Source organism: Protopterus annectens, chromosome 10.part0 (assembly GCF_019279795.1).
Source record: "Protopterus annectens isolate FY-2018-M chromosome 10.part0, PAN1.0, whole genome shotgun sequence".
In the NCBI taxonomy this organism is placed as follows: domain Eukaryota; kingdom Metazoa; phylum Chordata; order Ceratodontiformes; family Protopteridae; genus Protopterus; species Protopterus annectens.
In genome coordinates, this window is record NC_056744.1 from 614,722,390 (window position 1) to 614,734,506 (window position 12,117).

Sequence of the window (12,117 nt, forward strand, 5' to 3'; positions counted from 1 at the left end):
TTGGTTTGAGAATGGCCTAACCCATCACAAGGTCAATAATTATATATTACCCCTAATACGAACAACTGGGATCACACCATACATAATTTGAGGGAACATATGCATGGGATAATGCATTTAGGAACCATCCCTGTGCATTAGTAGTATGGGGCAGTCTTCGGGTAAATTTTCTGTTTTCCATCCACAGATCCAAGATGTGCTTGAATATAGAAAGGGATTAACTTTATTTTATGTGGATGGGGAGTCTATTCCAGAGCAGTGGTTTCCTCTGTGAGATATACTTGTCCCTCCAAATCATTCTGTTGATGTTGCAGAAGCAGCTTAGATTCCTAGACCGAGTATTTCTGATGGCATGTGACTTGCTGACGTGCAGTAAAACCATCAGTATTGGGTGACAGGATGCTTTGTATGCCAGAGACAGGTCACTTCTTAGCAGTCTGTAGGATACTGAGTATAGTAACAGGGTTTTGAGTCGGTCCATGTAGAACAGGTTTAGGCCTTGTATCCTTCAAGTAAGGTATCTCTGTGGGCATTCAGGTTGTTGCATGTGTCTGAACAGATCCATGCCAAAACAAGCATTATATTCAATGACTGATACAATGAGGACGTTGAGTAAAGTTAGACAGTGACATCCCCAGATCTCTTTGGTTATAAGCTGTGCAATAAAGAACTTTCTTACAACAATGGATGCGTGTTGGTCAAAAGTTAGATCACTTTCCACATAAGTTACCAAATCCCGGACAACTCGGTCAACTCTTAGGGGCATATTAGTTCCCTGGGGTAGATGACTTTCCAAAGGATACTATAGTGCAGTTGTTGGCATTTAGTTTCTGTCCATGATTTTGGCATTAGTTATTTTTTGGGACAAACCTTCCTGCAGTATCTGAGGTAAAATTAGCCTCCCAGTCCAAGGACAATCACAAAGCTTTCTGCAGCTATGACCATAATCTTAAAGGTAATGCACTGCAGTTACTGAATTAATTGTAAATGCTGTCACATATTGTAGCCAGAAGATACAGAACTAATAAGCAGAAAGTGTTAGGTTACTATTACCTGCATAAGTTTCTTACCTCAAGGAACTGCCTACTCATGACTGTTCCACTGTCTTGTGGCACATATTGCTAACTGATTGTTTCTACTGTGGTCTGGCAAGCTGCCTCCTCAAAAATGCATGGAATAATTACTGTCCACTCAACCTCTCTTTCCTCTTTCCTTTACAGCCTGTGTCCCACTGCTACTGTATTTGACTACATTTCCCTTCACCCTCTGCCTCCTACTCAGATTACAACTGCCCCACCCTTGTGATCAGCTTCCTCTCTGAACTGATTATTCTCTCTCTCAACAACTCGCGCCATCTTCAAATAGCCTTTTTGTCCTTATGAAGTGAATTTTCACAGCCTCATAAGTGTGCAAGCCACTTAAGTGTTATATGTAAAGCTGTTATTGTTACATCATTCTGTACTTTTTGTCTGTAAACAGCTTTTGTTTTACTGAGTCTTACTGGTTGCTTTAAACCATTGAATTTTGTTATACTCTGTTAGTGCCTTACAGCACTCTTCTGATGTTGGTGATATCTTCCCAGCTAAGGATTTGAGTGAGCACACTACCAAAATACTATTTCCATCCAAGTTTTCCAATGCTATTTTGTATGGCTGTTACTGTGCTAAGTGCTTAAATAAAAACTGCACCATGTAGCCTGCCTCTTTCAGATGCAGTTGTGAGGTTCTTTAACATCCAACTGTATCCACAAGGTTTTTGTAACCCAAGTCCCAATTTTCACAACCACTGTTATAAAGCATTACCTGTATGTTTTTCTGGGCACTACTATAACTGAAATACTGCTTTCTATACAAGTATTTCTGGGCTGGTCGCTATTATATCTGCTTTGTTAATTACAGCAAATGTACTATAGTTAACTGAAGAGGATAGTGCAGTTGCTATAGAGTGTATATTGTAAAGTGTTTTTACTTGATATACAGTGTTCTACTTACTGCCTCTTATCTACTTAAGCTGCTTTGTTTTTAGAGCAAAATTTACTTAAGTTAACTGATATGTACTGTGCTGTTGTGTTTTTATTCTTAAATTTGTATACACTCCCTTAAAGGGCATGCAGTAACCAATGTCTATTGATTGTATTTTGTAAAATTATTTAATGTATATATTGTATTCTGCTTCTGTCTCATTTCTGATACTACTTCTGTACTAATCTCCCTTTTCCTAGAGCCTCCTACTTTCCTTTCTCTCCCTCCCATCTTTGTTGTTGCTTCATTTCCTCGAAGCCCTTTTTATTAACAACCCTATCTCCTATTCTCCCTGTCAATTCTGCTATTACTACACTGAGACACTATCTCAGCAATCCTATATCTTGTGTCCTACATCCCTCCAAACCCCCCTGTCCTAACAATTGTTTTTTTGTTTCCCCTCTTACAGTTGCTGTTCTCAAATTCCCAGTGAGCACATCTGACTGACTAACCCTGCTTAATTAGATCTCCCACACCTCTGCAGCTTCCTCTGGCAAGAAATACAAGACTTCAAGTCTCACCTGCAAGGAAACTATTAGTTTCCATAATCTTCCTGGTGTATTAGGCAAGTTTCTGTGTAGTGAAACACTTTATTGCTTATTTGACTAGTGGCATGCTCACTAACTCAAGCAAATGTTGTTTGACCCCCCTCCCCCTGAACGTTCTCCCTCCATTCTTCTTCTCTCTTTTTAACAACTGTTAACACCAAGAGCTGTACAACTGTACAGAACTAATAAGCAGCAAGTGTTAGGTTACTATTACCTGCATACGTTTCTTACCTCAAGGAACTGCCTACTCAACTGTTTCACTGTCTTGCAGCAGATATTGATAACTGATTGTTTCTACTGTGGTCTGGCAAGCTGCCTCAAAGTTTCTTCCCGCTCCATTCACCCTGGCTTCACTCGGGGTCACTCCATTCCCCTACCCTACCCCATTCCCACCCACCCCCACATTAATTACCTTTGTAACTAACCATCTTAACCCCACCCTCCCTGATCTCCAACTTCCTGTACTGCCCAACCAATTACAACCTGCCCCTCTTAAAATAACCCCTCCCACCTCTCGACTCACTACACCTAACTCCTCCCACACTTGCTCACTGCTCTGATGCCCCCTGCCCTAGCTGACTATTACCATACACCTTCTCTCTGTTAAACATCTACCCTTTTCGTATTCTCCTCATCCTTCAATATGTTCCTCCCTTTTTTCTTACCCTTCCTTCTTCTTATCCTAAGCAACCTCACTTCCTACCACATTCAGCTAAACCTACTCCCCTTTTCTCCCACCTCCTCTCATAACACAATTAACACCAGCAGCCACTACACCTCTCCCTTTTCTCCCTCACTGTTCTCATGTACCAAACTCAATCTTCCCAAAATCAAACTGTCTCTAAAATTCCCCTCATTCCTCAGAATTAAACAAAAATTTCACTCAACCTACCCTTTTACATCACTTCTCTTCCTCTCACTAAACATCCTTTAACTCTCAGGTGACATTCACCCAAACCCTGGCCCACACTCTAATTCATCAAGTCCTACCTATATCTCACACACACTTCAGCAGGTACCTTAAACCTAGTCTCAAGCATCTCTCTTTCTATTCGAACAGCCATAGCATTCTTAACAAGATAATTGAATTACACACCTGGGTAGCCCAGTACTGCCCCAACATAGTTAGTCTCTCTGAAACATGGCTCAAACCACACAATGCAGACAAAGAATTTCTCTCCCCCCCTGGTTACAGTATTCTACTCCTAGACAGAATGCACAAAAAAGGCGGAGGAGTGGCCTTTATGTACTCTCACCTCCTATGCATATCTCCCCTAATTAATCCTCCCCCCTCCTTTCACCCAGCTGAACTCATTATTGCCAACTGCAAACTCAACAATCATAAAACTCTAACCATAGTCACCATCTATATACCCCCTGGAGAGAACATATCCCTTTTAGAACAATTCCTACAGTGGATGTCTGACAATATACATAATGAAACAATAATACTAGGTGATGTTAACATCAATTGGCTCACCCTTCTCTCTAACTCTTCCACCACCAGCATAAACTTATACGGATACACCCAATTTATCTCTTCACCCACTTTTCTTCATAAACCCACAAATACCTGCTCTATCTTGGATTGGATACTTGTCTCTAAGCCTGACCTCTATCACTACCATGAATCCTTATCAGACTCAGTCAGTGAACATTCCCCTATACATGTCCAAAGATTCTCCTCCCACCTTTCTAGCCCTCATAAATTTAAAGAGTGCTGAATGCTAACTAACGTCAACCTGGATACATTCAATAACTCTCTCTGCTACTGATTGGTCTACCTCTAGATGAAGCTGTCCTTCAATTCAACTTCATCTTCCTAAACATTCTGAACTCCCTTGCCCCTCCCAGAATTGTCAGAGTCAAATCACAGTGTTCCCCTTGGCGCTCCTACTCTACTTGGTCTTTTATCCATAACAGAGAATGCACTTGGAAACTCTGGACTAAGACCAAATCTTCCACACACTACCAACAATATAGGGAGCTCCGAAATTTAACAAAAAAAATGCATAAACTCTGACAAAAAGAACTACTACCTCTCATCCCAAGATACTGAACCCAGGAACTAACATTTTGGAATGCTGTCAACAAAATTTTCCACAAAGGAAATCCTTCAACTCCAAACCCCTGCCTCAATAACACACCCATTGAAACTGCTTCAATTTTCGATTCATACTTCACAGATACCATCAGCCAACTTATGCAAACTGTCCACCCAACCAGCCCCACACCCTCTACCACCCCAACTGCAAAACAGTTCTTTCTCACTAAAACCCATTCCAACCAGCTACATCAAAAAAATCTTATCAAACTTAAACCAGGGTTGCCTTCAGCTGACAACCTGCCGCCTCTCTTCCTAAAAGCTGCTGCTGACTCCATAGCATATCCATCCTCATAAACCACTCAATTAATGAATCCACTGTTCCTGCCATCTGGAAAAAGTTCCACACTATACCAATCCACAAAAGTGGAAATTCTGGTGAGCTCTCTAATTATTGACCTATTGCCATACTCTCTCCCCCCTCCAAAATTCTTGAGCACTGTGTTTATAAACAAATCTCAGCCTATCTTACTCATGAAAACTTAATTACCCCTACTCAACATGGCTTCAGCCCACACCACAGCACCACAACTGCACTTATTTCCATTTCTAACTCCATCTCCCTAGCTAGAGACAATAATAAACTAGTGTCCTGCATTTTTTTAGATCTCTCCAAAGCCTATGACATTGTCTCTCACCCCGGCCTCCTCTACAAACTCTCTCAACTCAACCTCTACTCAGCAACTACCTTCTGGTTCAGTAGCTACATCACAGACAGACTGCAATCTGTAAAATGGCTCTCTGCTCTTTCTCCTTTTCTCCCCATCAAAACGGGTGTCCCTTAAGGCTCTGTTTTATGCCCCCTCCTTCTTAACATTTTTACTAACCAACTTCACACATCCTGTCCTCAGTCTTCCCTCATACAGTATGCAGATGACTTCATCATCATTTCTATCGCTGACAGTCCAACTGACCTATTAACCTTGACACAAACATCTTTCAACCTCACTGAAACATGGCTCACTAACAACCAACTCAACTAAACCCTAAAAAGACAAAACTTCTTTTCTTCCACCCAAAATCCCTTTACCATCTTAAATCCTCATTCACCATCTCTTCCCTAAACAACACTACGATCATAGCTGAATCACACATTAAACTGCCTGGAATAATAGTGGACGATCAACTAAAATTTGACCTTCATGTACTTAACTGCATCAAGACAACCCACCAAAAGCTTGGTTTGCTATATAGAAACAAAAGGTTCCTCACACCAAACTCCAGGATCTCACTAGGCCAAGCTTGCCTTCTCCCCAGCCTCTTTTACAGCTCTCAAATTATAACAAACTTACAGTCTTCACTACTTTCCAAACTTGAAACCACCTACAACAAAGTTGCTAGATTTGCAGCCAATCTGCCTTCAAGATCACACCACCGTCACACTCTCCAGACACTCAGCTGGCTAGAGTTTCCTAATCAACTCTTATTTATCCAACTTCTCATTATCCATACTATTTTGAATAAGCCCTCCTTCTGCCCTAGCATTTCCTCACTTGTCTTCCTCTATAAGCCCCATCGATCCCTCAGAAGCTCTGACCAATGTCTCTTACAAATTCACAAACCCAAAAATTCCCTGCTCCTGCATGAAACAAGCTCCCCATGAACCTTACAAACATTTTCTACATCTACAAATTCAAGAAAACTCTCAAAACGTACATTAATAGCACATGGATTTGCCTCTGTAATCATCCCACATGACCCTACCCTTTTTTTCACTTACCTCTCTCTCTTCCCTACTACCATAACTAACCTAACTGCTCTGTATTGTATAAATACCCTCTGAAGATAACCTACCGTGTTATGTAAATTCATTCAAATGTTTTACTGTATATTTCTTTGCTATGCTTATTCTTCAATGTTACAATGCTTCTTACTATATTGTACTGTGGAGCTTTTTCTACATTTGCTTAACTGTTTTATTGTAAATTTTTCACTGTATTCATCTTCAATTTTGTAAATTTTCTTGCGTACTTGTACTGTGGAGCTTTTCTCCCTAGGCCTTCACTGAAAAAGGGCTTTTGCTCAGATAAGTGTACATCTTTCCATTCTGCACTGTAGGGAGATGCCGGTCCCCCATGGTTCACATTTCAAATGTCGATCATATGGTTTCGGCCTTATGAATGTCGACATTGTGAAATGTCAACCATTCGAAGGGGACCCATATATATATATATATATATATATATATATATATATATATATATATATATATATATAAACCTGGCTAAAAAGTTTAGGTCCAACCTTATCCCCCTCTAGCAGCCAAATGCCCCTCAGGAAATACTCACATTGATGATAAATAATTTGTAGTGATAGAATAGGTAAAAAAAGTGTGTGGGGGGGTTGCTATAGCGTATAAATCTCACCTCATCCTTGAGAAAGTAGACATAACCCCAGACCTCGATAAAGTTGAACTCACTCTAACAAAACTAAAACTTAATGATAGTAAACACATGAACATCATAGGATGCTACATCTCTCCAGGCAACAATATCCCCATTACAGAAAAACTCCTAGAATGGATATCTAACTCCCTCCCCCAGGAAAGCATAGTATTAGGAGACCTTAATACTGACTGGCAAAACTGTTCCAGTCATAACCCACTCTCCCATACTAACCTACATGGCCTAACCCAACTCATCACTTCCCCCACAAGAACAGACAAGAGAACCAAACACCAATCCACTCTAGACTGGATACTCGTTTCCCACCCATCACTGATATCCCTAGCAGGGTGTCTACCAATCACCCTGAGTGACCACCAAGGCACATTCTTAGTCTGATTAAAATCACCACAACTGACCCAAATATCTACACGCCTAATTAGAAACAAAAAACACTTTAACCGCTCCAACTTTATAAATGACCTAAAAATGTGCAACTGGACCCCCCTAAAAAACCTACCTCTTGATGAAGCTCTACTATATTTCAATACTACCTTCTTAAACACCCTTAACCATCACGTCTCCTCCAGAACAACAAGAATTAAAACTAAATATGCCCCCTGGTTAACCCCAGACACAAAATCCCTCCTTAAAAAAAGGAAACAAGGCCTGGACCACCTACCTCAACAGTAAATCCCAATTGAACAAACAAATATACGTTGAACTACATAACAAAGCCAAAAAACTCACCAAAACAGACAAAACATCTTACTACCAAAAGTTACAGGATAAGCACAGCAACAACCCACAAAAATTTTGGGCAGTAAGTAACACTATTCTACAACCAGGTAAAACTACCCCACCCCCAAAAATAGATAACAACCAAAAAGACAATCCCACTCAATTTAATAAATACTTTACAGAAACCATCCAGACCCTTGCAAATAACCAACCCTATGACAACATCCCCACCCCTGCAAATCCACCCCCACCCCCTAACAACTGCCCCAAGTTCAGCTTCCACCAAGAACCAACCAAATCCATTGAAAAACTAATCCACAAGCTCAAACCAACATCTCTAGCCTCAGATAAATTACCTGCTGAATACCTCCACCTGGCTGCAGAAGCCATATCATATCCTGTCTCCATCCTAATTAACAGACCCATCTCCGAGTGTATAGTACCCAAGTTATGGAAAATATCACATATCATCCCTCTGCATAAAGGGGGAACTTCCCTGGAACTCAATAACTACTGCCCTATAGCCATACTACACCCTTTATCTAAAATTTTAAAGAGGGTAATACACAAGTACCTAATGAAATATCTCCTAGAAAATAATCTAATAGCAACACAACAACATGGCTTTAGACCCTTCCATAGCACCACCACAGCACTAACAGAAATCACCAACATAGTCAATACTCACAGAAACAACGGACTCCTTCTATCTGCCACCTTCCTTGACTTGTCCAAAGCATTCGATATGGTTAACAACAATAAACTCCTTCTTTCACTAGCAACTGTAAACCTTACCACCCCTGCCATCTCCTGGTTCAAGAACTACCTAGAGGGAAGGAAACAAGCTGTTATGTGGCAAAACCAACTCTCCCCCTCCTTACCAGTCTTCCTAGGAGTACTCCATCCTGGGGCCACTTCTTTTTACCCTCTTCACCAATCAGCTCCCAAACAGTATTCCTAAAGCTTCAGTACTGCAATATGCAGATGATACCACCATAATATGCGCAGCCAAATCAATTGACATCCTTCACTCCCTAACACAAGAATGCTTTTCCCTAACAGAAACTTGGATTACAAACCAAAGACTCATTCTGAACCCAAGTAAAACAAAGCTAGTACTCTTTATCTCCCACAGAGCCACACCTCCCACTGATTCTTTCTTCATCTCCTCCTTTAACAAGACCACAATCACCCCCACAAATAATACCAAACTCTTAGGGGTTGAAATAGATAATCACCTTAGAGTTGACCTACATATTTCTATAACCATAAAAAAGGACATAAAAAACTTGGCCTACTGTATCGGAATAAAAAATTCCTCACTGACCACTCCAAAACTACAAAAGCGAGGACTCACCTACTATCCACCCTACTTTATGCCTCCCCCGTGCTTATAAATCTCTGCAAATCTGACCTAAACAAACTTGATAGTTGTTATAATAAGATACCCAAATTCGCTACAACCTTTCCCATCAGAACACATCACTGTGAATGCCTAAAAAACTCAATTGGCTAGAACTACCACTACTACTTCAACTCAATCAACTATCACTAGCCCATAAAATAATACTTAACTCTGAAAACACCCCAGCCCTACAAAATCTTTTGCAACCCTATACAACCACCAGGCCTTTGAGGTCTAGCACACAAAACCTCCTCAAAGTAACCAAATACAACAGTGAAGCTGGTAAGTCTGTCTACAGCCACTGTATAGCAAAAACCTGGAACTCCCTTCCTGCCCACACAACTGACAACAAATCCCCATCACAGTTCAAGAAACTTGTTGAAACTCACTTTGTGAATAATCAACTGTGCTCCTGTATCCCCCCTGGCTAATGTCTCATTAGAACACTTCACTTAACTTAAGTAACTCTGCTAAGCCAACCAATCATAGTACTGTACCCACTTAGAACTGTTAATCTACTGCTCATCCCATCTCTCCAGGAGTTAGGGAAAAACTACCCCAGCAATGTTGTGCTTTCCATAAGCAACTAAAATCAGGAGAAGACATATTGTAAATCAATTTGTTATCCTCAACTAAAACCAGGCGAAGACAAATAGTAAATCAATTTGTTATCCTTCTCAACTATAGCGAGCATCATCTGCTCTCTTGGAGCCTTATTCTACGTCTCTCTGCTTTTACTCTGATAGTAAATGTATCACAGGAATCTTAAACTTAGGAATATCTTCTAAAATTTAATATTATATTGTAGAGGACAAATATATCCTATCTGTTAGTTAATATGTATGTCAAAGTCTCTTCTATGGAAATTGTAAGTCAAAAGTCTGTCCTTAAAACTATGTTTTGTAAAAAATTGTTCTCTTGGAGCTTTTCTCCCCTGGCCTCCACTGAAAATGGACTTGTAATCCAGTTGGACTCTCCTGGTCAACAAATGTAAAATAAATAAAATAAATAAATAAAACCAACAATTACCAGACGGCAGGTATTCAAGGTACTTTCCAAGGTCAAGAATTTCCCAGGATGTCTTCTTAACAGCATGAAACATGAACTATTGGGATCACTAGAATCACTATATAACCACAACCTCCAAACAGGTTTCATGTCAAATGAGTGGAGGACTTCAACAGTTACCCCACTGCACAGGAGCAGGCCATCCACAAACCCAGGGGAGTTATTAACCCATAAGCCTGATCAGACTGATATGCAAGGCTACAAAGAGAATAATCATGGATATCCTAAATTATGACATATTTAACCTACATACATTGGACCAAAATCAGTTCAGATTTGTCAAGGGCAAGTCTTGCCTACTCAACCTGATTGACTTGTTCAAGAAGGTTACCAAGGCAATGGACAAGGATAAAATGGTGCAAACTACCTACCTCAGCCTGGCAAAGGCATACTACCCTGCTCAGGCATTGTAGAAAGCTCAACAAACCAAGTATAAAGCACTACATCAACTGCTGGACAGTGAGCTGGCTTACAGAAAGGACCCAAGAAGTTAGAATAGGGGAGTCTACCTCCACAAAAAAGCCAGTTACTCCTGGGGTGCCTCAAGGTTCAGCACTGAGGCCGCTTCTGTTTTCCATCTACTTCTCTCTGGTCAAGGCTAAAGTAAAGGGCCTCTGGGTGACCAAGTTTGCAGATGAATTCAAATTGGTTTCAGTCACTGAATCCCCACAAGACACAAATATTCTCCAAGAAAGCCTGACACAGACTAATGATTGGTGCCAACGTCATGGTCTAAAACTCAATGCCAAACAGTACATCACAGTATCTTTCAGTAAGATGACTACCCCAGCAAACTACTACATTGCTAATACACTCTTAAAAGTAGACTCTACAGTCAGGGATTTGGGAATGCATGTTGACCGTCATAGGTATTTGATCATCACATATCTACTGTAGCTTGGAAATCATTCTATGTTTCTCAATTTATAAGAAGGGGTATGGCATCTAGATCCAAACATGTCATTGTTCTGTTGTCCTCAGCTCTCATAAGACCAATCATTGGGTATAGTGCCCCCTTCAGCATGTACCTGGCCAAGCATATGCATCAACTTGAGCATCCCCTGATATTCCTCACAAAAGACTACATGGTGTGGAAAAAAGTCCTAAGATGACTACCTCAAAGCCTTGTCCTTATATATGGCCTCCTTCAGGGTGCTGAAAACTGGCCTATGCCTGGCACATAGATTATCTTTTGATCCACCCCTAATGGACCAGCTTTACATGTGTGAAACAAATAGTACTAGGAACAACCCAGTTCAGTGATCTAAACCTTACCTGTAACATTAATAGGATATGCTGGAGGGACAGGTATGCACTTCCCCCTTCTCTGGAACAGGCTCCATATCCATATGAAGCAGAGTTCAGCACTTATTCATGTGAAACTTACATCAGTGGATGTAGAAGCATAAATATACCCCTGGTCTTGCACCAATATCTCTCTGTTAAAGACAGGAAGCGTGTAATTGCTTGTCCACCCAAGCCCAAGTATGTATCCCCCCAAAAATCATTGGGAAGCAACATCCAGCGTATTTTATTAGAAACATGGTTAGGTTTAAAACGGTCCCTTGGGGTGACAGCCTAATATTCTACTACGATACTATGATACCTATTTTGAAGTGGTCTTTGTCTGCTTGGTGGGACATTCAACAACAGATACTGTGGTTTGGGGGGGTTCCAGAAATGGAATGTTATAGCCTCTAAATATTATCCCACTTCCTGACTTGTTTTTGCATGATGGTGATCCACAAATCTGGATAGATGGATAAATGTCCCCTGACTGCCATCAGAGCTGAGTAATCAGGTAGACCTTCAGGGATTCTAAGGTCTCCTGTCATAGTAGGGCCCA

General features: G+C 40.7%; 1 protein-coding gene across 1 annotated transcript in view; it reads right to left on the reverse strand.

Annotated features, from left to right (window-relative positions):
* ST3GAL3 (ST3 beta-galactoside alpha-2,3-sialyltransferase 3) overlaps positions 1-12,117 on the reverse strand; it is a 3,995,325-nt gene that overhangs the window by 1,521,573 nt on the left and 2,461,635 nt on the right. The window lies entirely within an intron of this gene.